The following is a 27107-nucleotide window of genomic DNA, read 5'->3' on the forward strand; positions in this document are numbered from 1 at the left end:
CAAGGGCTTCCCCACTGCCACGGAATCCTCCATGTCTTGCTGTCTGGGCTCTGTCTGCTGGGCCTGGGGCTTCCCCTGCCATCACCCTGCAAATGAAACCTCCATGCCCTGCTGTCTGGGCTCTAACTGCCAGGCCTGGGGCTTCCCCGCTGCCTCAGCACTAAGGAATCCTCCAAGCCCTGCTGTCCAGGCTCTGTTTCCAGGGCCTAGGGTTTCCCCGTTGCCACGCTAAGGAAGCCTCCATGCCCTGCTGTCCGGGCTCTGTTTGCCGGGCCTGGGGTTTCCCCGCTGCCGCGGAAGCCTCCATGCCCTGCTGTCCAAGCTCTGTTTCCAGGGCCTAGGGTTTCCCCGTTGCCACGCTAAGGAAGCCTCCATGCCCTGCTGTCCGGGCTCTGTTTGCCGGGCCTGGGGCTTCCCCACTGCTGCGGAAGCCTCCATGCCCTGCTGTCCGGCCTCTGTTTGCCGGGCCTGGGGTTTCCCCGCTGCCGCGGAAGCCTCCATGCCCTGCTGTCTGGGCTCTGTTTGCAGGGCCTGGGGCTTCCCCGCTGCCGCGGAAGCCTCCATGACCTGCTGTCCAGGCTCTGTTTGCAGGGCCTGGGGCTTCCCCGCTGCTGCGGAAGCCTCCATGCCCTGCTGTCCAGGCTCTGTTTGCAGGGCCTGGGGCTTCCCCGCTGCTGCGGAAGCCTCCATGCCCCGCTGTCCAGGCTCTGACTGCAGTGTCTGGGGGCGGATCAAAAACCCCTCAGGATCAAAAACACCTCTGGAGGCAGATCCAGCCTCGTTGCTCCTGTGGACAGGCCAGACACTCCAGCAGCGGAGCTGAGGGGACTGGGCACCGCCATCTTGTGGCTATGGGGGCCGCCATTTTGTCATGGAGGTACAGTTAATTTGCATATTGCTCTATTATTAGACAGGATTGTTCTTTCTAGAGTCAATAGTTCTCTCCTTCTTTTTACGCTTGTTGTCTCCCTCTTTTTCCCTCTGCATCATTTCTAGAGTTCTATTTTCGATATCACAAATTCTATTCTCCTTCTGATCAGCTCTATTTCCTGTGCTAGCTAGTTCATTCTTTATCTCTTTTAATGAGTTCTTCTTCTCCAGAATTTCTATTTGGTTCTTATTTTTAAGTTTCAATATCATTGGTAAACTACTCCTTTTTGTTGTTGATTTAGTTTCTGAGATTATTTTACTGCCTATCTGTGTTTTCTTGTTGAGTTTCTTTTTCAAAATTGCAATCTTGAATTCTCTCTCATTTAAATCACATATTTCCATGTCTTTAAGTTTATTTTCTGGATGTTTTTCATTTTCATTCTGAGCTTCCTTGTTACATTGGTTATTTGTAGTATTTTATGGATTCCTTCTCTGTCTAGGCATCTATGTATGAGTGGCACCTCTCTAGTAGATTGATAAGAAGAAGTCCTTCTATTGTTTTTGAGTAGATGTACTGAATCACAAGATTTTTAGCTTTCTTGAATTTCTCTGGCTTTATAGATCTCCACAGGATTGTGTAAAATGGCCTGAATTCACTGGGATGGTGACACCTCCCTGTGATTCAGTAGCCCAGGTCCCAAGGGAGCAACCATGCAGGGGATTGCAGTGGGTGATGGGGCTTCAATTCTGTGAAATCCCAGTGCTGTTCTCCACAAACAGGTGCTACCAGCAGTGCAGCTATGATGAGGTATGCTGAGCTGGAGGATCCCTGATGCCTACTTTGTTGCTTTGACCTCCAAGCAATGGCAATTAGTGGACCTCTGCAGCATCCTCCCTGTACGTCCACCTGCCACTGGTATTAGTTGCAGAGTTCACTTGTCATTCAAGGAAAAAGTGTTTCTGTAGTACCAGTGACACCAAACCTAGGTTTGGCTGCCTGCCACACAAAGCCAGTTATCAATAGGCAAAGGTTGGTACAAGGAAAGTCAGTTTATTCTAGAGCCAGCAGCCTGAGAAGATGGCAGACTAATGTCACAATGACCATTTTAACATCTAAGTGCAGGCTGTGGTTTTTATGAGGTGGTACAAAGAAGGCAGAACAAAAGAAAATGATGGGAGGGAGGGGATTATCCGATCTGCACTGAGGGTGCTGTGTGCAAGTCAGCACAGTATTCCCTGATAACCACGGGTCAGCTGTTGGTCTGGTGTTTGCCATTTTGTTTTTATGGTGGAAGGTGAGCAAATCTCTTGAAGCCAAGATTTCTGGAGTCTGGAGTCTGCATCCTTTGAGGTTAGCTCCTGGAATCCTTTAAGCAAACAGGTAGTTCATCTGTAGCTTACATGTGAATTTACCAGTCATCAATTAGAGAAACAATGTTAAGAGAATAGCAGAATAGCAGAACTATTCTTGGGTTTGAAAAATATGTGCTCTTTAACCCAACAAAAAGGGTGAGAGGAGGAGAGTTCTTGAATGTCTGGGGGAAACAGTCAGGCTTTGTGGCTTTGTTTCTCCATCTGGAATGCAGGTTGCTAGACAACTGTGGCCTCACCTCTGTGCTTCATCCCTGCCCAAGTCCCTTGGCTCAGCCACAGTTCACTGCCCACTCCTACAGGAATGCTCACTGAATTTCTTTTCCCATCCAAGTGAAGGGAGTACCAGGGGCAACCTTATTCCTCCCCTCTCTGGACTGAGTCACACAGTATGCTCCTTGCTGCAAGGCTACATCCATTGCTCATATCAGCTCTTCTCCCTTCTCACCTCCCCAGATCTCTCCCATTTTCCCACCATATGTTTCAATGCACCAATCTGTTAGATGTGTTTGTGTGTTGAACAGGAAATCCTTTGTTTAATTATAGCTGTTCAAATTGTCAAAACTTCAAGAGGAGAGAACAAGGAGATCTCTCTTGCTGCCATTCCTCTAACCTAGAATCCATTTTAAAAGTATATTAAACAAGAGTCTTAGATGGTGACCAGCAAGAAGGTAGGGAGGGAGAGTGTGTGAGAGAGTGAGGGAGCAATAGAGGAGTGTGTGGACTTGTGGTGTGTGTGTGTGAGTGAGAGCTAGGGACAGTTAGATCCTGCAGGTCTTCCAAGGGGGCTGCCAAACTGGGAAGTCTTAGACGGTGGAGCCTCATTGGCATGATGGACACTCCAGGGGCAGCCAGCATAGGCACAGAGATCAAGCCATCTTGAAAAACAGAGCTGCTTGAGACTAGGATCCTAACTTTGCCACTACCCAATCTGGTCTCAAACACAAATGGGGATGCTACAGCCACTCGGGTAAAAGACCTGCGACCAAAGCTGCAGACCCACGGACACCAAGACCCCAGGCACCTTGGTCACAGATTTCTGTGAGTCACGGAGCCAAACCCCCTCCCCACTGGCCCTGTGGCAGTGGCATTGGAACTGCCAGACCCTCTACGCTCAAACAGGCCTCTTGCCACACACAGCAGTGGCGACTCTACCTGAATTTGAGCCTGGGTGTGCAGACACGGGAAGTTTGTTTCCTGTGGCCAGACCCTGCGCCCACACAGGGAGGCTGTGCAGAATTTGAGCCTGAGAGCACGAACTCAGGGAGTTTGTTTCCTGCAACCAGACCCTGCGCCCATGCAGGGAGACTGTGCTGAATTTGAGCCTGAGAGTGCGAACTCAGGGAATTTGTTTCCCAGGATCAGACCCCCTGCCCATGCAGGGAGGCTACACTGAATTTGAGCCTGGGTGCTGCGGGAACAGACCCCATGCCTACACAGGATGGCAGAGCCACCTGAATTGATTCAGAGCAAGCGCACACAGAAGGCTGTTTTCTGCAGGGCAGGAGTGGACCTCCTGCCAACACAGTGCGACTGTGCAACCTGGTCCACCAAGCAGACCAGGAACCCTGATTCCCTGCACAACAAGCAGCACTGTGCACCAGTGATTTGACTCTGTTTCTCATCGTGCGCTCCTGGGATCCCTGATTCCCAGTGCATTCACACTAAGAGCCAGTGACTCCAATTCTTGGTGCATATGCACACAGGGACCCTGATTCTTGGCGCAAGGCTACCCCAAGCAACATAGACTCTGATACTCGATTCTCGGCATGGGCACAGGGGGTCTCTGACTCCTGACACATGCTAGGGGACTCTGATTTTCAGGGTCTCTGTTTCAGTGCGGCACAGGCAGGGTTCCTGATTCTAGATGTGCACAAGAGGCCACACTAAGCGCCTGTGACTGGTCCTGGGCGAGCGTGGCTCCCAACAGCCCACGGCAGTCACACATCTTGGGGTCAGAGCTCTTCAGTGACATTTGGGGGTGCAAAGCTCCCACTGCACACTGCTCAGGTCCGAGCAACTCAACATTTGAAGCTTCTGGTGACAGTTAAAATGGGACAACAACGAAACAATCCCCATAGGAAAGAAAATGAGGAATCACCAAGAAAGAAAATAAGTGAAAAGGAAGCATGCAACATGACAGAAAAAGAATACAGAGTAATGGTGGTACAGTTCTTATACCGGATGGATGAGAAAAATCAACAGCCTATGCAAAAACCAGAACGAAATCAAAAGTGATATAACTACAATAAAATCACCATGGAAGGTTTCAACAGTAGACTAGAAGAATCAGAGGACTGAAGTAGTGAGTTAGAAGATAAGGAACAGAAACAAGCCCAATCTGAACAGCAACTGGGGAAAAAAATAATAAAAAGCAGGAGGAGAGCCGAAGGGAGCATTAGGACAACACAAAACAAAGTAACATACATATAAAAGTGCTGCCAGAAGGACAAGAAGAGCAACAAGGATTAGAAAATCTATTTGAAGAAATAATGACAGATAACTTCCCTGATATGGGGAAGAAAAAAGTTACACAAGTACAGAGAGACCCAAGCAAGATGAACCCAAAAAGACCCACACCAAGACACGTCAAAATTACAATGGCAAATGTTAACAACAAAGAGAGAATCTTAAAGGCTGCAAGAGAGAGACAGTTACATACAAAGGATCCCCATCAGATTATCAAATGACTTCTCAACAGAAACACATCAAGCTAGAAGGGAATGGAAGGAGGTATACAAAGAGATGCAAATCAAAGGACTGAATCCAAGAATATTCTATCCAGCAAGACTATCAATCAAAATTGAAGGGGAAATCAAGAGCTTCACAGAGGAAAAAAAGGCTAAGGGAGTTTATCACTACCAAGCCAGCAATGCAAGAAATGCTAAAGAGACTGGTGTAAAAAGAAGAAATAGAAAGGGAAGAGGAAACACAGGTATAAAATACAGAAATGGCTACAAACAAGTACCTATCAAAAATAACATTAAACATAAATGGATTAAATGATCCAATCAAGTGACATCAAATGAATTAATGGATAAGAACACATAACACATATATATGCTGCCTACAAGAGACCCATCTCAGAACAAGGGACTCACACAGACTGAAAGAGAAGGAATGGAAAAATATATTTCAGGTAAACAAAAATGAAAAAAATGCTGGGGTAGCAATACTTATATCTGACAAAATAGACCTCAAAGTGAAGGCCATAACAACAGATATGGAAGGCCATTTCATACTACTAAAAGGATTGATACAACAAGAGGATATAACCGTGATAAACATATATGCACCCAATGCGGGAGCACCCAAATACATAAAAAAAAAAAATTCCTGGAAGATATCAAGGGAGATATTGACAACATTACAATCATAGTAGGGGACTTTAATACACCACTGACATCACTAGATAAATCCTCTAGAGAAAAAAAAATCAGCAAAAAACAGCAATCCTAAATGACTCACTAGATCAGATGGACTTAATTGACATCTTCAGAACATTTTTCCCTAAAGCCACAGAATATACGTTCTTCTCAAGTGCACATGGGAAATTTTCAAAAATAGACCACATATTGGGTCACAAGCAAAGTCCCCCCAAATTCAAGAAGATTGAAATCATATATAGCATTTTCTCAGACCACAATGGCATAATATTACAAATAAACTACAATAAAAACAGCCCAAAAATTTCAAACATTTGGAAGCTGAATAGAATGCTATTAAAAAAATGATTGGGTTACCAAAGAGATAAAAGAAGAAATTAAAAACATCCTGGAAACTAATGACAATAAAAACACAACAATCCCAAAACTATGGGACAAATTAACCCTTTGCAATCGCTTGCTTTTTTCTCAATTCCTTTATTCTAATGCTAACCGTGTCGAGTCACACTCGACATCCGAGTGCAAAAGGTTAAAGCAGTCCTGAGAGGGAAGTTTATAGCGCTACAGGCCTACTTCAAAAAAACAAGAAAAAAATGGTAATAAATCATCTAACTCTACAACACAAAGAATTAGAAAGAGAGCAGCAAGAAAAGCCCAGAGTGAACAGAAGGAAGGAAATAATAAAGATCAGAGCAGAAATAAATGACATACAGACAAAAAAAAATACAAAAGATCAATGAAACCAAGAGGTAGTTCTTTGAAAGGATAAACAAGATTGATGTACCTCTAGCCAGGCTCACAAAGAAGCAAAGAGAGAGGACCCAAATTAACAAAATCAGAAATGAAAGAGGCGAAACAACAGACCCAAAAAAATACAAAGGATTGTTAAAATAATACTATGAACAACTCTATTCTAACAAACTAGACAACCTGGAGGAAATGGACATATTCCTAGAAAAATACAACCTTCCAAAACTCACTGAGAAAGATTCTAAAAGTCTCAATAGGCCGATAACTATGAAAGAAATTGAAGCAGTCATCAAAAAGCTTCCAGCAAACCAAAGCACGGGGCCTGACGGTTTCACAGGGGAGTTTTACTAAACTTTCAAGGAAGAACTAAAACCTATTCTCCTAAGATTATTCAAAAAAATTCAAGAGGAAGGAACACTTCTAAGCTCATTCTATGAAGCCAGCATCACTCTAATACCAAAACCAGATAAAGACAACGCAATGAAAGAGAATTACAGACCAATATCTCTCAAGAACATAGATGCCAAAATCCTCAACAAAATCCTAGCAAATAGGATCCAGCAGTACATCTGAAAGATCATACACCATGACCAAGTAGCATTTGTCCCAGGGATGCAAGGATGGTACAATATCCGCAAATCAATAAACGTGATACATCACATAAACAAATTGAGAGATAAAAATCATATAGTCATATCAATTGATGCAGAAAAAACATTTGACAAAATCCAACACCCTTTCTTGATAAAAACTCTCAGTAAGGTGGGAATAGAAGGATCATACCTCAACATAATAAAAGCCATATATGACAAACCCACAGACAACATCATACTCAATGGGCAAAAACTAAAATCATTTCCCCTAAGAAGAGGAAAAAGACAGGGATGCCCACTTTCACTCCTGTTCAACATATTACTGGAAGTACTAGCCATTGAGATCAGACAAGAAGAAGAAATAAAAGCTATACAAATTAGAAAAGAAGAAGTAAAACTGTCCTTTTTCATATATAACATGATATTGTACATAGAAAACTCTAAAGACTCCATCAAAAAAAATATTAGACTTAATCAATGAATTTGGCAATGTAGCAGGATACAAAATCAATGCCAAGAAATCTATGTCATTTCTATACACCAATAATTAACCTACAGAAAGAGAGACTAAAAACGCAATCCCATTTACCATCGCACCAAAAAAATTAAGATACCTAGGAATAAACTTAACTAAGGAGGTAAAAGACCTATACACAGAAAACTGAAGGACACTGAAAAAAGAGATAGAGGAAGAGATAAACAGATGGAAGAACATATCGGGTTCATGTATTGGTAAAATCAACATCATTAAAATGTCCATACTACCCAAAGCAATCTATAGATTCAATGCACTGCCCATTAAAATACCAATGGCAGATAGCTACAGGGAGAAACCAAGATGGTGGCATAGGTAAACACCTAAACTGCAGCCTCGCACAACAATTTCAAAAATACAACTAAAAGACAAAACGGACATCATCCAGAACCACAGGAAAACTGACTGACTGGAATTTCTACAACTAGAAGTAAAGAGAAAACCATAAGGAAAATCAGAGGAGCTGTAAAAGCCTGAGGTATGGAGACACGGGCACGGGCGCGGGCGTGTGGAAAGGATGGAGCCAGAGAGGACGGGGCGGCTGAGTGCCTGGCTGGCATTCTCTAGCGGGAAGGAGATAAAAGCTCCAGACTACACTAAACCCCAGTTCCAACTGCACTGAACCCCAGTTCTGGGGCAGACCCTGGGGACCCAGGCTCATACTGGGGGATTCTTGGCTGTAAGGCGGAAACTCAGGGGAGCAGCGAAAGGCAGAGTTTTGGAGGCACACACATGAATGCGCACAGAGGACGGACTGTTGACTGTGCCGCAGGATTGACCTAGCAGGAAGGAGATAAAAGCTCCAGACTGCGCTGAACTCCAGCTCCGACTGCACTGAACCCCAGTTCCAGGAAAGACCCTGGGGACCCAGGCTCATACTGAGGGAATCTGGGCTGTAAGGCAGAAACTCAGGGGAGCAGCAAAAGGCAGAGTTCTGGAGGCACGCACGTGAATGCGCACAGAGGATGGACTGTTGACTGTGCCACTGGATTACCCTAGCAGGAAGGAGACAAAAGCTCTGGACTTCACTGAACCCCAGTTCCGACTGCACTGAACCCCAGTTCCAGGCGAGAATCTGGGAATCCAGATTCATTGGGGGAGAGACTAGACTGTTTGGCAGTGGGCGAAACTCCAGGGCGCCTTTCTCTAAGAGGTGCTTGCAGCTAGTACCAAGGGACACTGAGACACAGGAACCTCATAGGGCGGGGCTGATGGTAGGCCAAGGCTGTAGGCTCCACCCTGAAACTCCCCCCCATCCAAGCTGAGCACAGAGGATTTTACAGTTTTGCAAGTCTAGTCGAATAAGGCTGTCTCCCAGCGTAGACACAGCTGATCCTCACAGACAATTGGCCTGGAGGTCAACTCCTCCCACTGATACCAACAACAATCAAGACTTAACTATAACAAGGCTGTACACACAGTCCATAAAGGAATGCACCAAGAGTATCCACCTCAGGTAACTGGGGAGGCTGAGCCACTGGCCCATATAGAACAACTAGCACGCAAAGCTACCCTACCAACTCAGGGAAGCAGCGAAAATGGGAAGACAAAGAAACAGATCAAAAACCAAAGAAATGGAGGAAAACAAATGACTGGAGATAGAGTTCAAAACCACGGTTATAAGGTTTTTCAAGAATTTCCTAGAAAAGGCCGATAAATTTAGCAAGACCCTTGAGGATATGAGAGAGACCCTCGAGGATATGGAAAAGGACCAACTAGAAATTAAACATACACTAACTGAAATAAAAAATATTATACAGACACCCAACAGCAAACTAGTGGAATGCAAGAATCAAGTCAAAGATTTGAAATACAAAGAAGCAAAAATCACTCAATTGGAAAAGCTAAAAGAAAAAAAGAATCCAAAAATTTGAAGATAGTGTAAGAAGCCTCTGGGACAACTTCAAGCGTACCAACATCAGAATTATAGGGGTGCCAGAAGAAGAGAGTGAGCAAGATACTGAAAACCTATTTGAAGAAATAATGACTGAAAACTTCCCCCACCTGGTGAAAGAAATAGACTTACAAGTCCAGGAAGCACACAGAACCCCAAACAAAAGGAATCCAAAGAGGACCACACCAAGACATAATTAAAATACCAAGAGCAAAAGACAAAGAGAGAATATTAAAAGCAGCAAGAGAAAAACAGTTAATTACCTACAAGGCAACACCCATACGATTGTCAGCTGATTTCTCAACAGAAACTATGCAGGCCAGACGGGAGTGGCAAGAAATAGTCAAAGTGATGAATAGCAAGAACCTACAACAAAGGGTACTCTACCCAGCCAAGCTGACATTCAGAATTGTAGGTCAGCTAAAGAGCTTCACAGATAAGAAAAAGCTAAAGGAGTTCATCAATGCCAAACCAGTATTATATGAAATGCTGAAAGGTATTCTCTAAGAAGAGGAAGAAGAAGAAAATGGTAAAGATAAAAATTATGAACAACAAATACATACCTATCAACAAGTGAATCTGAAAATCAAGTTAGTTAAAAATTTGATGTACAGAATAACCTGGTGAATATAATAGAAGCAGGGGCATAGAAAGGGAGTGAACTGACAGCTCTCAGGGGTAATAGGGTGTGGGGGTGCGGGAAGAGACTGGACAAAAATATCGTTCACATATGGATGAGAACAGTGAGGGGGAGTTAAGGGAAGAGGGTAGAATGCGATCCAGGTGGATGGGAGCTATGGTAGGAAAAAAAAGAGGAACAACTGTAATAATCTGAACAATAAAGATTTATTATTTAAAAAAATAAAAATAAATAAAGTCATAGCTACATAATGCCAAGATTCTGTAGAAAACACTCATCCACATTTAATTCTAAAGATTAATGCAGAGACAGATTGATACCACTTGGTATTATTTTCTTTGAAAACATAAAATATTATTTTCTGCCTCAAACATGAAAATGGAATATAATTATACTCTTAATGTTGAATGTATAACAGATTAAAGTAATTCTATTACTCACCTTCATTTTTTCCTTATTCCATCTGCTTTAGTAATTTGTTTTCTAAAGAACATAAGCTTAGTAAGAGTAAACAAGACACCCCAGAGAGACATTCTCCTCTTTTTTATTAATAACATCATTAAATCTGCCTATTTATAGTCTCAACTATCTGACCTCATGACCTACATGGGTAAATGGATTTATTTCATTTTTAATCCTCAGTGTGTGCTTAGTAGCAACAACTAACCAGGGACAAATAATTACTTGATATGTATCTTTTTTATCATTAAAATAAAATATGGTGAAATTGCAACAAAAAAAATATACAAATGGCATATTTCACAGACCTAGAAAACCTCTCCAAAAATTCATCTGGAATGAAAAAAGACCCCGAATAGCTGCAGCAAACCTGAGGTGAAGAACAAAGTAGGTGGGATCTCAATACCAGATATCAAGCTCTATTACAAAGCCACTGTTCTCAAAACAGCCTGGTACTGGCACAAGAACAGACATATAGATCAATGGAATAGAATAGAGAACCCAGAAATCAACCCAAGCCACTATGCTCAATTAATATTTGACAAAAGAGGCATGAACATACAATGGAGTCAAGACAGTCTCTTCAATAAATGGTTTTGGGAAAATTGGACAGATACATGAAAAAAAATGAAACTAGACCACCAACTTACACCATACACAAAAATAAACTCAAAATGGGTAAAGGACTTAAACATGAGACAGGAAACCATAAAAATACTAGAGGAATCCACAGGCAGCAAAATCTCAGACATATGCCGAAGCAATTTCTTCACTGATACTTCTCCTAGGGAAGTGGTTGGCAAACTCATTAGTCAACAGAGCCAAATATCAACAGTACAATGATTGAAATTTCTTTTGAGAGCTGAAAACCGACTTCTGCACATAGGCCACGAAGTTTCAATTGCACTGTATGTGCGCGCCCGCACGTGGTATTTTGTGGAAGAGGCACACTCAAGGGGCCAAAGAGCCGCATGTGGCTTGCAAGCCACGGTTTGCCAACCACTGTCCTAGGACAATGGAAACTAAAGAGAAAAATAAACAAATGGGACTACATCAAAATAAAAAGCTTTTGCACAGCAAAAGAAACTATCAACAAAACAACAAGAAAGCCCACTGCAGTGAGTGAGGAACCCATAGAGGAGAGTGTAGACGTGTGTGGTGTGTGTGTGTGTGTGAGCTAGGGTCAGTTAGATTCTGCAGGTCTTCCAAGGGGCTGCCTAACCGGGCAGTCCTAGACGACGGAGCCCTGCGCACAAAGTGGACACATCTCCGCGCCTGGTGCGGACGCGGAGACCACGCCATCTTGAGAAACAGAGCTGCCTGAGACTCGGATCCTGGCTTCTGACACAAACCAGGACCCTGCAGCCACTGGGGACAGAGAACTGCTATCACAGCTTCAGACCAACAGACAACAAGAATCCAGACTTCCTGGCAGAATTCCGTGAGTCAAAGAGCCTATCCCCCTCCCCGCAGGCGCGCAGACAGCGCCATTTTAACTGAAAGACCCGCCCCTCGCCCAAGGCGCAGAACTTTGTGCAGGGACTCGTTCCCCCTCAGGGAATTTGGCGCACGGGACAGAAGCAGCTCCCTGTTGGGGAAATCTGTCAGTGTGCAAAGAGGGCTCCCCTTCGGAGAATTTGGGGGAATTTGGCTTGCGGGTCACAGCTCTCCCTTCGGGGAATCTTAGTGCTTGCACAGAAGGGCTTCCCCTTTGGGGAATTTGGCGCGCAGGACGGACTCCGCCCCCCTTCCGGGACTCCGGGAGAGTGCAGGGAGCCAGCTCACCTTCAGGAAATTAAGAGTGTGAGCCCTACCCAGTTTGGCTCAGTAGAGAGAGCACACACAGGACACAGCTCCACTTCAGGGAATTTGGCACGCCGGACACAGCTGCCTGGGATCCCTGACTCACAGCACATTCACACTAAGAGCTAGCGATCCCAATTGTTGGTGCATGCACACACAGGGACCCTGATTCTCAATGAGAAACTGCACAAGGCAACAGAGACTCTGACACTCGAGTCTTGGTGCAGAAACAGGGAAACTCTGACTCCTGGCACATGCTAAGGATCTCATTTTCGGCACATACCAACAGTGTGGTGCAGACAGGGCCCCTGATTCTAAGTGTGCACACGAGACCACACGGAACACTGGGAACACTGACCCTGGGCAAGTCTGGTTCCCACCAACCAAAGGCAGCCACACGTCCTAGTGTCAGAGCACTTCAGTGAAACTCGGGTGGAGTGAAGTCCCCACAGCACACGGCCCAGGTCCACGCAAACGGAAGCTTGACCTTTCTGGTGATAGCCAGAATGGGGAAACAAAATAACTCACAGAGGAAAGAAAATGTGGAGTCGCCAAGAAAGGAAATCAGTGAAACTGAAGCTTGCAACATGACCGAAAAGGAGTTTAGAGTAATGGTCGTGGAATTTATACATCGGATGAATGAGAAAATCAACAACTTATGCAAGAATCAGGAAGAAATGAAAAGTGATATAGCTACAATCAAAAACACCATGGAAAGTTTCAACAGTAGACTACAAGAAGCAAAGGACCGAATTAGTGAGTTAGAAGATCAGGTACAGAAACAAGCTCAATCTGAACAGCAATTGGAGAAAAGAATTAAAAAGCAGGAGGAAAGCCTAAGGGAGCTTCGGGACAACATGAAACGAAGTAACATACGTGTAATAGGGCTGCCAGAAGGACAAGTAGAGCAGCAGGGATTAGAAAATCTATTTGAAGAAATAATGAAAGAAAACTTCCCGGATATGGGAAAGATAAAAGTTACGCAAGTACAGAGAGTCCCAAGCAGGATCAACCCCAAAAGACCCACACCAAGACATGTCATAATTTCAATGGCAAATATGAATGATAAAGAGAGAATCTTAAAGGCGGCAAGAGAGAGACAGAGAGTTACCTACAAAGGAACACCCATCAGATTGTCAAATGATTACTCAACAGAAACACAACAAGGTAGAAGTGAACGGAAGGAGGTATACAAAGTGTTGCAAAGCAAAGGACTGAATCCAAGAATACTATATCCAGCAAGACTATCAATCAAAATTGAAGGGGAAATCAGGAGCTTTGAAGACAAAAAAAAAGGCTCAAGGAGTTTATCACCACCAAACCAGCAATGCAAGAATTGCTAAAGGGAATACTGTAAAAAGAAGAAATAAACAGGTAAGAAGGAATACAGACACAAAAATAGATATGACTACCAACAAATACCTTTCAGTAATAACTTTAAATGTAAACGAACTAAATGCTCCAATCAAAAGATATCGAGTAGCTGAATGGATAAAAAAACATGACCCATATATATGCTGTCTACAAGAGACCCACCTCAGAACAAGAGACTCACACAGATTGAAAGTGAAGGGATGGAAAAATATCTTTCAGGCAAATGGAAATGAAAAAAAAGCTGGGGTAGCAATACTTATATCTGACAAAATAGACCTCAAAGTAAATGCCATAACAAGAGATAAAGAAGGCCACTTCATAATACTAAAGGAAGAAATCCAACAAGAAGAAATAATTCTGGTAAACATATATGCTCCCAATATAGGAGCACCCAAATACATAAAAAAACTCCTGGAGGATTTCAAGGGAGAGATTGACAGCAATACAATCATAGTAGGAGATTTTAATACCACACTATCACCACTGGACAAATCCTCTAAACAAAAAAATCAGCAAAGAAACAGCAATCCTAAATGAATCACTAGACCAGATGGAATTAATTGACATCTTCAGAACATTTCACCCCAAAGCCACAGAATATACATTCTTCTCAAGTGCACATGGGTCATTTTCAAAGATAGACCATATGCTGGGTCACAGGCAAAGTCTCTTCAAATTCAAGAAGATAGAAATTATATCAAGCATCTTCTCAGATCACAGTGGCATAAAACTGGAAATCAACTACAATAAATACAATCCAAAGAAATCAAACACATGGAGACTAAACAGCATGCTATTAAACAAGGACTGGGTCATCAGAGAGATTAAGGAAGAAATAAAAAACATCATGGCAACAAATGATAATGAAAACACAACAATCCAAAATCTATGGGACACAGCGAAAGCAGTCTTGAGAGGGAAGTTCATAGCTCCACAAGCCTATTGCAAAAAACAAGAAGCAATGGTAACAAATTACTTAACCCTACAATTCAAAGAGCTAGAAAAAGAACAGCAAGAAAAGCCCAGTGTAACCGGAAGGAAGGAAATAACAAAGATCAGAGCGGAGATAAATGACATAGAGACCAAAGAAACAATACAAAAGATCAACAAAACCAAGAGCTGGTTCTTTGAAAGGATAAACAAGATTGATGGACCTCTAGCCAGGCTCACCAAGAAGCAAAGAGAGAGGACCCAAATAAACAAAATCAGAAATGAAAGAGGTGAAATAACAACAGACCCCGCTGAGATACAAAGGATTGTTACAAAATACTACGAACAACTCTATTCCAACAAACTGGACAACCTGGAGGAAATGGACATATTCCTAGAAAAATATAACCTTCCAAAAATCAATCAAGAAGAATCTAAAGAGCTCAATAGGCCAATAACTATGGACGAAATTGAAGCAGTCATCAAAAAGCTTCCGGCAAACAAAAGCCCAGGGCCTGATGGCTTCACAGGAGAGTTTTACCAAACATTCAAGGAAGAACTAAAACCTATCTTCCTCAGACTATTCCAAAAAATTCAAGAAGAAGGACCACTTCCAAGCTCCTTCTATGAAGCCAGCATCACCCTAATACCAAAACCAGATAAAGACAACACAATGAAAGAGAATTACAGACCAATATCCCTCATGAACATAGATGCCAAAATCCTCAACAAAATTCTAGCAAATCGGCTCCAGCAGTACATCAGAAAGATCATACACCATGACCAAGTAGGATTTATCCAAGAAATGCAAGGATGGTACAATATCCGCAAATCAATAAACGTGATACATCACATAAACAAATTGTGAGATAAAAATCACATAGTCATATCAATTGATGCAGAAAAAGCATTTGACAAAATCCAACACCCTTTCTTGATAAAAACTCTCAACAAGGTGGGAATAGAAGGCTCATACCTCAACATAATAAAAGCTATATATGATAAACCCACAGCAAACATCATACTCAATGGACAAAAACTAAAAACATTTCCCCTAAGAACAGGAACAAGACAGGGATGCCCACTCTCACCACTCCTGTTTGACATAGTACTGGAAGTATTAGCCATTGCAATTAGACAAGAAGAAGAAATAAAAGGCATCCAAATTGGAAAAGAACAAGTAAAGCTGTCTTTATTTGCAGACGACATGATATTGTACATAAAAAATCCGAAAGACTCCGTCAAAAAACTAATAGACTTAATAAATGAATTCGGCAATGTAGCAGGATACAAAATTAATGCCAAGAAATCTATGCCCTTTCTATACACCAATAGTGAACTTACAGACAGAGAGACTAAAAAGGCAATTCCATTTACCATCGCACCAAAAAAATTAAGATACCTAGGAATAAACTTAACTAAGGAGGTAAAAGACCTATACGCAGAAAACTACAGGATACTGAAAAAAGAGATAGAGGAAGACGTAAACAGATGGAAGAACATACCATGTTCATGGATTGGTAGAATCAACATCATTAAAATGTCCATACTACCCAAAGCAATCTATAGATTCAATGCATTCCCCATTAAAATACCAATGGCATATTTCACAGACCTTGAAAGAACTCTCCAAAAATTCATCTGGAATAAAAAAAGACCCCGAATAGCCACAGCAATCCTGAGAAAGAAGAATAAAGTAAGCGGGATCTCAATACCAGATTTCAAGCTGTATTACAAAGCCACTGTTCTCAAAACAGCCTGGTACTGGCACAAGAACAGACATATTGATCAATGGAACAGAATAGAGAATCCAGATATCAACCCAAACCACTATGCTCAATTAATATTTAACAAAGGAGGCATGAACATACAATGGAGTCAAGACAGTCTCTTCAATAAATGGTGTTGGGAAAATTGGACAGATACATGCAAAAAAATGAAGCTTGATCACCAACTTACGCCATACACAAAAATAAACTCAAAATGGATACAGGACTTAAACATAAGACAGGAAACCATAAAAATACTAGAGCAATCCACAGGCAGCAAAATCTCAGACATATGCCAAAAGAAATTCTTCACTGACACTGCCCCTAGGGCAATGGAAGCTAAAGAGAAAATTAACAAATGGGACTACATCAAAATAAAAAGCTTTTTCACAGCAAAAGAAACCATCAACAAAACAACAAGAAGGCCTACTGCATGGGAGAACATATTTGCAAATGGCATCACTGATAAAGGTTTAATCTCCAACATCTACAGGCAGCTTATACAACTTAATAAAAGGAAGATAAATGATACAATAAAAAAAAATGGGCAACAGACCTAAATAGAATCTTTTCAAAAGAAGACAGAAGGAAGGCCAAGAGACACATGAAAACATGCTCAACATCACTAATTATCCGAGAGATGCAAATCAAAACAACAATGCGGTACCATCTCACACCTGTCAGAATGGCTATCATCAACAAATCAACAAACGACAAGTGTTGGCAAGGATGTGGACAAAAAGGAACCCTCGTGCACTGCTGGTGGGAATGCAGACTGGTGCAGCCACTGTGGAGAACAGTATGGAGTTTCCTCAAAAAACTGAAAATGGAACTCCCATTTGATCCAGTAATCCCACTCCTGGGAATATATCCGAAGAAACTAGAAACACCAATCAGAAAGGATATATGCACCCCTATGTTCATAGCAGCACAGTTCACCATAGCTAAGATTTGGAAACAGCCTAGGTGCCTGTCAGCAGATGACTGGATCAGAAAACTGTGGTACATCTACACAATGGAATACTATGCTGCCATAAAAAAGAAGGAATTCTCATCATTTGCAGCAACCTGGATGGAATTGGAGAACATTATGCTAAGTGAAATAAGCCAGTCAATGAAAGAAAAATACCACATGATCTCACTCATTTATGGATAGTAAAGAACATTATAAACTTGAACAAAAAGACAGATACAGAGACAGTAAAGCATCAAACAGACTGTCAAATTACAGGTGGAAAGTTAGGGAGAGGTGGGGGAGATAAGAGATCAATCAAAGGACTTGTATGCATGCATATAAGCATAACCAATGGATGCAAAACTCTGGGGGGTGAGGGCATATATGGGAGTGGGGTGGGGGTGGCAATGGTAAGATATGTACACATATAATACCTTAATAAGAAAAAAAGAAAAGAAAAAAAGAAAAAAAAACAAAAAAAAGAATAAAAGAAAGCCCACTGCATGAGAGAACATATTTGACAATGATATCTCCAATAAGGGTTTAATCTCCAATATTTACAGGGAACTCATACAAGTTAACAAAGGGAAGATGAACAACCCAATAAAAAAATGGGCACATGACCTAAATAGACACTTTTCGAAAGAGGACATTCAGAAAGCCAAGAGACATATGAAAACATGCTCAAAGTCACTAATCTTCCCAGAGGTGCAAATCAAAACAACAATGAGCTACCACCTCACACCTGTCAGAATGGCTATCATCAACAAATCAATAAACGACATGTGCTGGAGAGGATACTGGGAAAAAGTAATCCTCCTTCACTGATGATGGGAATGCAGACTGGTGCAGCCACTGTGGAAAACAGTATGGCTTCTCCTCAAAAAAATTAAAAATGGAACTGCCATTTGACCCAGTAATACCACTTTTAGGATTATATCCCAAGAAGCTAGAAACACCAATCACAAAGAATATATGCACCCCTATGTTCATAGCATCACAGTTTACAATACCTAACATTTGGAAACAGCCTAAATGCCCATCAGCAGATGAGTGGATTAGAAAACTATGGCACATCTACACAATGGAATACTCCACTGCTATAAAAAAGAAGGAATTCTTACCATTTGGAACAGCATGAATGGAACTGGAGAGCATTATGCTAAGTGAAATAAGCCAGTCAGTGAAAGAAAAATACCACGTGATCTCACTTATTTATGGATAATAAAGAACATTATAAACTGATGAACCAAAATAGATACAGAGGCAGACAAGCATCAAACATACTGTCGAAGGACAGCGGGAAGGCTGGGAATGGTTCGGGGCAGCAAGGGGAGGTAAGAGATCAACCAAAGTATTTGTATGCATGCATATAAGCATAACCAATGGACGCAAGGCACTGGGAGGGGGGTGAGGGCATGTGCCCGGGTGTAGGGGAGGCTGGGGAAGGTCAATTGGGACAAAAAGAAGACATATGCACTACCCTTTGTAATACTTTAAACAATAAAAAAGAAAAAAATGAAAGTACATTAAACATACATATAATATAAAAGATTAAAAATTTTGAAGAAAATTAAAATCACCCATAATCTACCACTAGAATGTTACTCACATCTGCATTTTGTCATATCCTCTCCAATGTTTTCTATGAATATATATTTTAAACATTGAGACAATATTATATTCAGTTTTGAATTCTGCTTTTTTCACTAATGCTGAAAGTAATTTCCCATTATACCAAGGCACTTTTGTTTATTGAACCAATTCACTGCTGTACAACATTTAGATTTCATCTAATTTTCACTATTATGAATAAAGCGGTCAATAATATGATTGGGCAGCCCTAACCGGTTTGGCTTAGTGGATAGAGTGACGGCCTGCAGACTCAAGGGTCCCAGGTTTGATTCTGGTCAAGGGTATGTATCTTGGTTGCGGGCACATACCCAGTAGGGAGTGTGCAGGAGGCAGCTGATTGATGTTTCTCTCTCATCTATGTTTCTAACTCTCTATCCCTCTCCCTTCCTCTCTGTAAAAAATCAATAAAATATATTTAAAATAATAATAATAATAATAATAATTTCATTGGGTGTAAATCTCTTTCTTTGTTTATAATCATTTTCTTAGGATAAAATCCTAAAAGAAAAATTACTGGCATAAATTTTTTAAAGAGTCAATATACTGTATATGCCAAATTGTTTCCCAAAAAGCTGGTACTAATAAAAGCTACCTGAGTGCCTGTTATATGCCAAATATTATTTTAGATAGATTTTATTATGCCTATTTTACAGATGAAGAAACTAAAGTTAATTGATATTATTTAAACAGAGTCACAGAAATAATAAGTAACCAAGCTGGAATTCAAATTCAGAATTGCCCAATTCCAAAGCTCATGTTATTTCCATATGGATTTCAAAAAAATGTTTTGCATTATGAAATTATTATGTATTTACTAGAGAAAATATGAAAAATACAAGTAGAAAGTAGAGAAAATAAATTACTCATGAATTCACCACTTGCAACAATTTAGTATACTACCTTAGGCTTTTGTTCCAGATACAATTTCTGGGGTAAAATAATTATAATATTGCATATATAATTTTGCATTCTGTGTTTATTACTTAATACTTTTAATGCTGATCCATATTCTTTATAAACATAATTTTAAAAGTTGCTCATTATTGTCAGTAGATGTTACCATGTATATATTTTTGTTCATCTTACATGTGGATTTCTTCTTTTTATTCCCAGGACCCACTATCTCCCATGAAGCTTACAGAGTTCAATATTGGGAACCATTCGAATCTTCAAAATAAGTCACCATGGTGGATTGAAAGCTTCACAATATAAAAGCATTTTATCAAAAACTTGCTGTGCAGATAGGTGTTTCAGGACTTTACAAGTAATTTAATTTACTGACTGACTTCATCAATCCCATAGCAGTTAATTAAATATGGTCTTTCTCTTTATATTTATTCTTTCCCCCCCCCCTAATCTGTGAAAGCCTAAATGCATATATATCTTTCCAAAGACTCTTTTCATTCTTCTTGTAAGGTAAAGTGGAATTAAAAAGACTTTCATGGAGTCTTTAACTCCCCTGGAAAGTCCATTAATCATTTCTATAGGGTCTTTGTGTTATTGAGGGTAGTCAGACTTCAGACTACATGTGCTATTTGTGTGCATGTGCATTTACAAGCATGCATACGTGCAGTACATTTACACACAATTCTGCTGTGGTGTTGTAAAAATCAAGTTTTTAAAAATTTGAGGTTTTTATTCAATCATTTTTTTTTCCTAAATAACAATTTAAATATATGCTGAGCTGTGAATACCACCCCTATATCAGGTATCTAAAATTCAAGATTCAACAGACTATGTAATCAAATTGGGAACTGAACAGCAATGTAAATGTAAAACCTGATCTCTGTCATAGATGTGTGGTGTTCCTGAAAGTAAGTTTAGATCAGATTTCCACTCTACTAAATATAATAGTATTTTACAGACTTTCAATGCCAACTTGGGGTAAAATTATCTAATTGCTTTTATTTTCTTTGCTATCTAGCTTTATTTTAGCCTTTATGCGTTATTGTCATGATAAAAAAAGAAACTATAAGCATAAGTTATGGACCATAGATTTTGTTAAGGGTTTTAATAATGATTTTCAAGTTTAATTTCAATAATATTCATCAGGATAAAATTTCATAGTTGAAATTGGCATAAGGATTAGCACTAAAGATCTGTGTTTTCACAGCAAGGTTAGTATACAGATAGTGATTATCTAATAGTAAGATAACATTCCCTTTTTCTATTTTTTTCCTTTTTTGTTTCATTGGTAATTCTGCCATTAATATAGTCTACATCTATTTCCCAATTTATATATAATCATTCTTTCTTTTAGTCCTAGTGCCTGAATCAATGAGTATGGACACTAATGCTGCTTATTTATAGTAATAACTAGAGGCCCAGTGCAAGAATTCGTGCATGGGTGGGGTCCTTCTGGGTAGCCTGCAGGGCTCAGGCCAAAGCCCACAGTCCAATGCCGCCTGTAGCTTTCACCTGCCAGGCTCCTGTTCATCCCAGCCCCACTGCGCCTGCAACAAGCTCGCACCCAATCAGTCCCAATTGGGAGAGGCTCACAAAGCCCTGCATCTGGCGCCCTCCCGAGGGAAGTGGCCTGCGGGATTGGGATGAAACCAGCTTTCCGACATCCCCTGAGGGGTCCTGGATTGTGAGATGGCACAGGCCAGGCCAAGGGACCCCACCAATGCACAATCGGGGCCGGGGAGGGACTGCGCGTGGGCTCCAGGACGTGTCTGGTCCCATCTTGCCCATCCTGATCTGCTGGACCCCAGCAGCAAGCTAACCTACCAGTTGGAGTGTCTGCCTCCTGGTGATCATTGCACATCATAGCAACTGGTCGACCAGTCAACTGTCTACCCCCTGGTGGTCAGTGCATGTCATAGCTAGCGGTTGAGCGGCCTTAGCATATCATTAGCATATTACACTTTGATTGCTTGAACAGTCGACTGGTCACTGGACACTTAGCATATTAGGCTTTTATTATATAGGATACCTAAGAGTACTGATGATTTTTATTTCTCAAGCTGTGTTCTAGTGCCCAGCTGTTCACAATAGAAGTCCCAATTCTTACAGAGATCAGTGAGTGTTATGGGCATCTTATGATATCAAGGAGTTGAGTTCCTAGAGGGATGTTAGATTTACTAAATTATTTTCCCTAAAACCTTACTGAGTAGAAAGTGTTGCCTGCCACAAACAATTCAGTGTTCAGGTTCCAGTGGAGTTGAAAAAGTGATCAATCCGGCTACTTATAGAACAAAATTACTGATTATTTTGATCCTCTAGGTAATTTTGGTCAGGATAAGACTTTTATCATAAATTAAATGGATTGTGGCAAGCATATCATTTGAGAGAATACTAGACATGACTAAATCTATTAGGGACTGCTTCTCAACTGTTGGAAGCTACCCATTGTCTTCACTATCAGAGAAGTGTAAACAAGGATCCTAGAATGCTGGTGAACCCTGAGCCCTGGCAAGGGCCAGAGCTATGCACTGATTGTTTAGTCGAGACAATGGTAGCTCAAGCAATTTCCTAACCAAATAGTCTCAGAGTAAATCTTTACTAATATTTACTGACCTTTAAGATAGTCTGTCTCTTACCAGAATTGCCTGCCTAACTAAGGGCTATATGTGTATCCAAACTTGAATAAAAGATTGGCAAGGCCCGGGCATCAGTGGAAGTCCTTCCCCTTGCGTTGGACTTTCTGCCTGGCCCCCAATATTTCCAAATTATTATTTCTTGTCTTGTCTCTGTCATTTGCGCATGGCCCATCTCCAGATCCCAAACCCTAAACCACGCAGGATGTGGTGTGCACATCTGGCACCTCAACGAGGGACATCTGGAGGAGAAAATTTTGCCTAGAGCAGAAAAACGAAGTTTCACCAGCAAGGTGGGGAAAATTCACTGGATAGGTGGGGGAATTCACCGCATGCAAAACTCACGGCCAGCTGCAGAAGTCGTGGTCTGTAAGTAGGGTGGGAAGGTCTTGTTTTAGCCAGGCTAGTGGGGAAGAATTTGGTTAAAAAGTAAGAAACTTTATTGTAGACGTTTGGTTTGAATGCTTAAGGATAAAGGAATTAAAGTGTCAGAAGGTGTTCTCTTACAGTTTTTGCATGTTATTATAAAACATAACCCTTGGTTTCCTGAAGAAGATACATTAGATCTTTAATGTTGGGAAAGAGTGGGTCAAAACTTGATAAAAGCTCAGCAACAGGGGAAAATCTTACCTCCAAATTGTTTCTCCTTGTGGAACATGGTATTGCATTTGCTAGAGCCTTTTAGAGAGGCTAAGGAGGATAAACCCTCTCCCATTGCACCCTCCACTCCTAAAGAGGAGCAAAAAGAAAAATTGGAGGAATGGCCTTCATGGCCCCCTCCACCTCCATGTCATAATCCTGAAACATTTAATTCGCTGTTAATAGAATCACCAATGCAAAGAACTATCCAAGAAAGATTAAAAGACATGTCAGTGATGGAAAGATTTGCTTTTCCTATTATACAGACAGCTGATCCACAGCTCCCGGGTCATATAATAAGACACCATGAAAAAATTTGACTTTAAAATGATTAAGGCCTTGCATGAGAGCGTGGTTCAGGAACGGTCCAGCAGCTCCTTTTTACAGGAGAAATTATGAATAACATTTCTGAAGCATTCTTAGCTCCTTATGATTGGTATTCTCTGGCTTACGCAACTGTGGGTGGAGGAGATTATTAACTATGGAAGGGAGAATTTTTGGAGAAATGTCAGGAGCAAGCCCACGCAAACCACGGGCTGAATGCTCAAATAACTTATGAAATGCTGGCAGGATGGGGTCAGTATAATTACATGCAAAATCATCTAAATTATGTACGATAGGCAAATGAGCAAAATAAACTTTGTGGAAGAACAGGACATTTAAAGAAAAGAATGTAGGCAACCAAGAAGAACACAAGGTGGCGCTCCAGGGAAAGGCATGAGCATTCCGCCTCCAGATTCAATCAATGCAGATTCAACCTCTTTTATGTCCTAGATATTAAAAAGGAAATTATTGGGTACTTATCTACTTATTATTGTTTTATCTGTCTTTGTTATTTATTGTTACTTTATTAAGCATGACTCTAATTTAATTTAATTTAATAAGAAAGAAATGATAGATGGCCAGGCCATTACTGAGTTTCCCCAGAACAAACAGAATGCGGGAATGGGGAGAGAGAGAATATGAGTGGTACATGTGGCCAATAATACGGGTTCTAGGAAAATTCCCTAGACAACGGGAAGTAATTAAAAAATTACTAGGTCTTTTGGCGATCCTGTAAAATGGATGCCCACTCGAGAATGTTATTAAAAGTCTCATTTTTGCCATGTTTTTATTTAATTGAAATTTAGACAAATGAAATATTTCTCAGAATTTAAGGATGCATCTGGGATTTCTGTACCCATGAATAGAAAAGCAAGGTTAAAAAAACGCGTGTGCTCCGCCCAATTTTGGGTGACTTCTTGAGCCCTGAACTCTTCACAGATGCTACAGAATAAACCAGACTGTCTTTTCTTTAGAAAGATGGCAAAAAAATGACACACACCAAAAAAAATACAGGCTGTATTTAGGCAATAGGATTAATATTTCCATAATAATAGGTAATTTTAAAATAATAATATACTGCATTCCAAGGTTGTCTCCCAAATCTTGGAGGCACTCCTGTTTTTATAAAATAAAATAAAAATAAAATAATACTTTATCATTGAAACCATTAAAAGTCAATAAGTTATCTCTATTACAAAATTTGCCAAAAGAAAATGCCTGGGATGGTAATTGGCTTTGAATAGTCCCTGAGAGTCCACAAGGGACTGTCCTAAAGAGAGGCCTTCAGTCCCAGCAAAAGGAAACTGAGAAACTGCACACAATACAAAAGACTGGGATCTAAAGCCAGCCAAAGTAACAACACTTCACTTTTTCATTTTTATTTTTATTTTATTTTATTATTATTTTTTATCTCTTTTTTTCTTTATTTTCCTTTAATTGTTTGTTGCATTATTTTCTATTTCTTTTTGCATTATTTTTCCATCATTCTATTTTATTTTACTTGCTATTTTTATTTATTTTTATTTTTTTATACCATTTTAAATCAATTTTTTGAAAATTTATTATTAATATCATTATTATTATTATTATTATTATTATTATTTTCTTCTTATCCACTCATCCCCTTTCTACTTCCTCTATAAGGAACTGAGGTCCTCCCTATATTCATTCAATTCTTAACCTTATTTTATGTATATAAGCTCAGCCTCTACAGATTCTGCCTCCAACCCTCTTTACTGGGTATTTGCTGTTTCCTTTTTTTTTTTTTATCTGTTTGTTCTGCGGTGTTTTCTCTCTCTCTCTCTCTCTCTCTCTCTCTCTCTCTCTCTCTCGACCCCCCTGGTCGAGGGGACAATTTGCATATTAGCCTTTTATTATATAGGATATACACTGAGTGGCCAGATTATTATGAGTTCAGAGATCATAATAATCTGGCCACCCAGTATTATTATTATTATTTTTCTTCCTTTTCTTCCTTTTTTTCTCTCTTACCTTTTTTTCTCTCTTTGATATCATTTGTGCTCTCTTTTCTCTCCCCTAATTCTCTTTTCTCATGTGGTCACTCATATTGGAGTTATCAGTGTCATGAGTACATTCATGCTTTGTTCCCTTTGTGTTGTGTCTTATCAAGGTGAATTTTATCCTGTCCAGCCAATGTGCTAGAGAGCGAGCCACATAACCAGACACCTGGAGAGGAAACACCATCCACAAATGGGTCAATAACACTCCAGACCCAACTACGGAGGCAGGAAGAAAGTGGCAGTGAGGGAGAGAACATGAGTGAATGAGGGAACAAAAGAGGAGTGTGTGGTCGTGTGGTGTGTGTGTGTGTGTGTGTGTGTGTGTGTGTGTGTGTGTGTGTGTGAAACAGATCCCACAGGTCCTTTGGGGTCAGGATAACTGGGCTTGCCTAACTAGGAAGCCTCTGCTACCATTGCATACAGTAACAGGAGGCCAGCTTTTCCTCAGAGGCCTCGCCTTTTTGAAGGGGAGAGCTGCTGTAACTGGGAACCCAGCCTCACCTCCACCAGGGTGCCCTCAGTTAACACCTGGGACTCTACAGCCACACCTGCCAGGGACCTGCTACCTCAGCGGTGGTCCCATAGTCAACGAGTCTCCAGCCACCCCAGGCACAGGCTCCTGTGAGTTCAGAAGCATGCTCCCCTCTCACCAGCCCAACGATTTAGCCCAGGGCACTGCAACCACGCAAGCAGCAGACACGTGAGCAGCCCACTTCTGTCTAAAGAGCAACAGCCCACCCCAGGCCTAAGAGAAGCAGCCTCATGTGGCCTGCCCCTGTTCAAGGAGCAGCAGCTGTGTTAGTGACCTGCTCCCCCATTTGAGGAACAGCAACCACGCAAGCAGCCCACCCCTGTCCAAGGAGCAGCAGATGCGTGCAGCCCGCACAATGAACCCATCCCAAGAGAAGTAGCTGTGCTAGCAACCTCCCCCATCCAAGGAGCAACAGCCACATGAGCAGCCTGCCCCCATCTGAGGAGCAGCAGCTGTGTGAGCAGCCAGCCCCCATGCAAGGAGCAGCAGCTTCACGAGCAGCCCACCCCAGTCCGAGGAGAAGCAGCTGCATGAGCAGCTCGCTTCTGTCCAAGGAGCAGCAGCCACACAAGCAGCCTGCCACCATCAAAGGAGCAGCATTTGGGTGAGCAGCCCACCCCCATTTGAGAAGCAGCAGTTCCGTGAACAGCCTGCCCACATTCAAGGATAAGCAGCCACCTGATCTGCATGCCTGGGTCCAAGGAGCAGCAGCCATGTGAGCAGCCCGCCCCCGTCTGAGCAGCAGCAGCCACACAGCCCACACCCATCCGAGGAGCAGCAGCCATACATGCAACTCACTCCCATCCCAGGAGCAGCAGCTGCAGAAGCAGCCCATCCCCCATCAAAGGAGCAGCAGTGGTGTGAGCAGCCCATGCCCATACTAGGAGCAGCAGCCATGCAAGTAAACTGCCCCTGTCAAAGGAACAGCAGCCTCACAAGCAGCTTGCCTAATCTGAGGAGCAGCATCCATGCAAAGCCAGCCTCCATCCAAGGAGCAAAAGCCACATGAGCAGTCTGCCCCATCTGAGGAGCAGCAGCCATGCAAGTAGCATGCCCCCATCCAAGGAGCAGCAGCTGCACACAGCATG

Source organism: Eptesicus fuscus, chromosome 1 (genome assembly GCF_027574615.1).
Source record: "Eptesicus fuscus isolate TK198812 chromosome 1, DD_ASM_mEF_20220401, whole genome shotgun sequence".
NCBI lineage: Eukaryota > Metazoa > Chordata > Mammalia > Chiroptera > Vespertilionidae > Eptesicus > Eptesicus fuscus.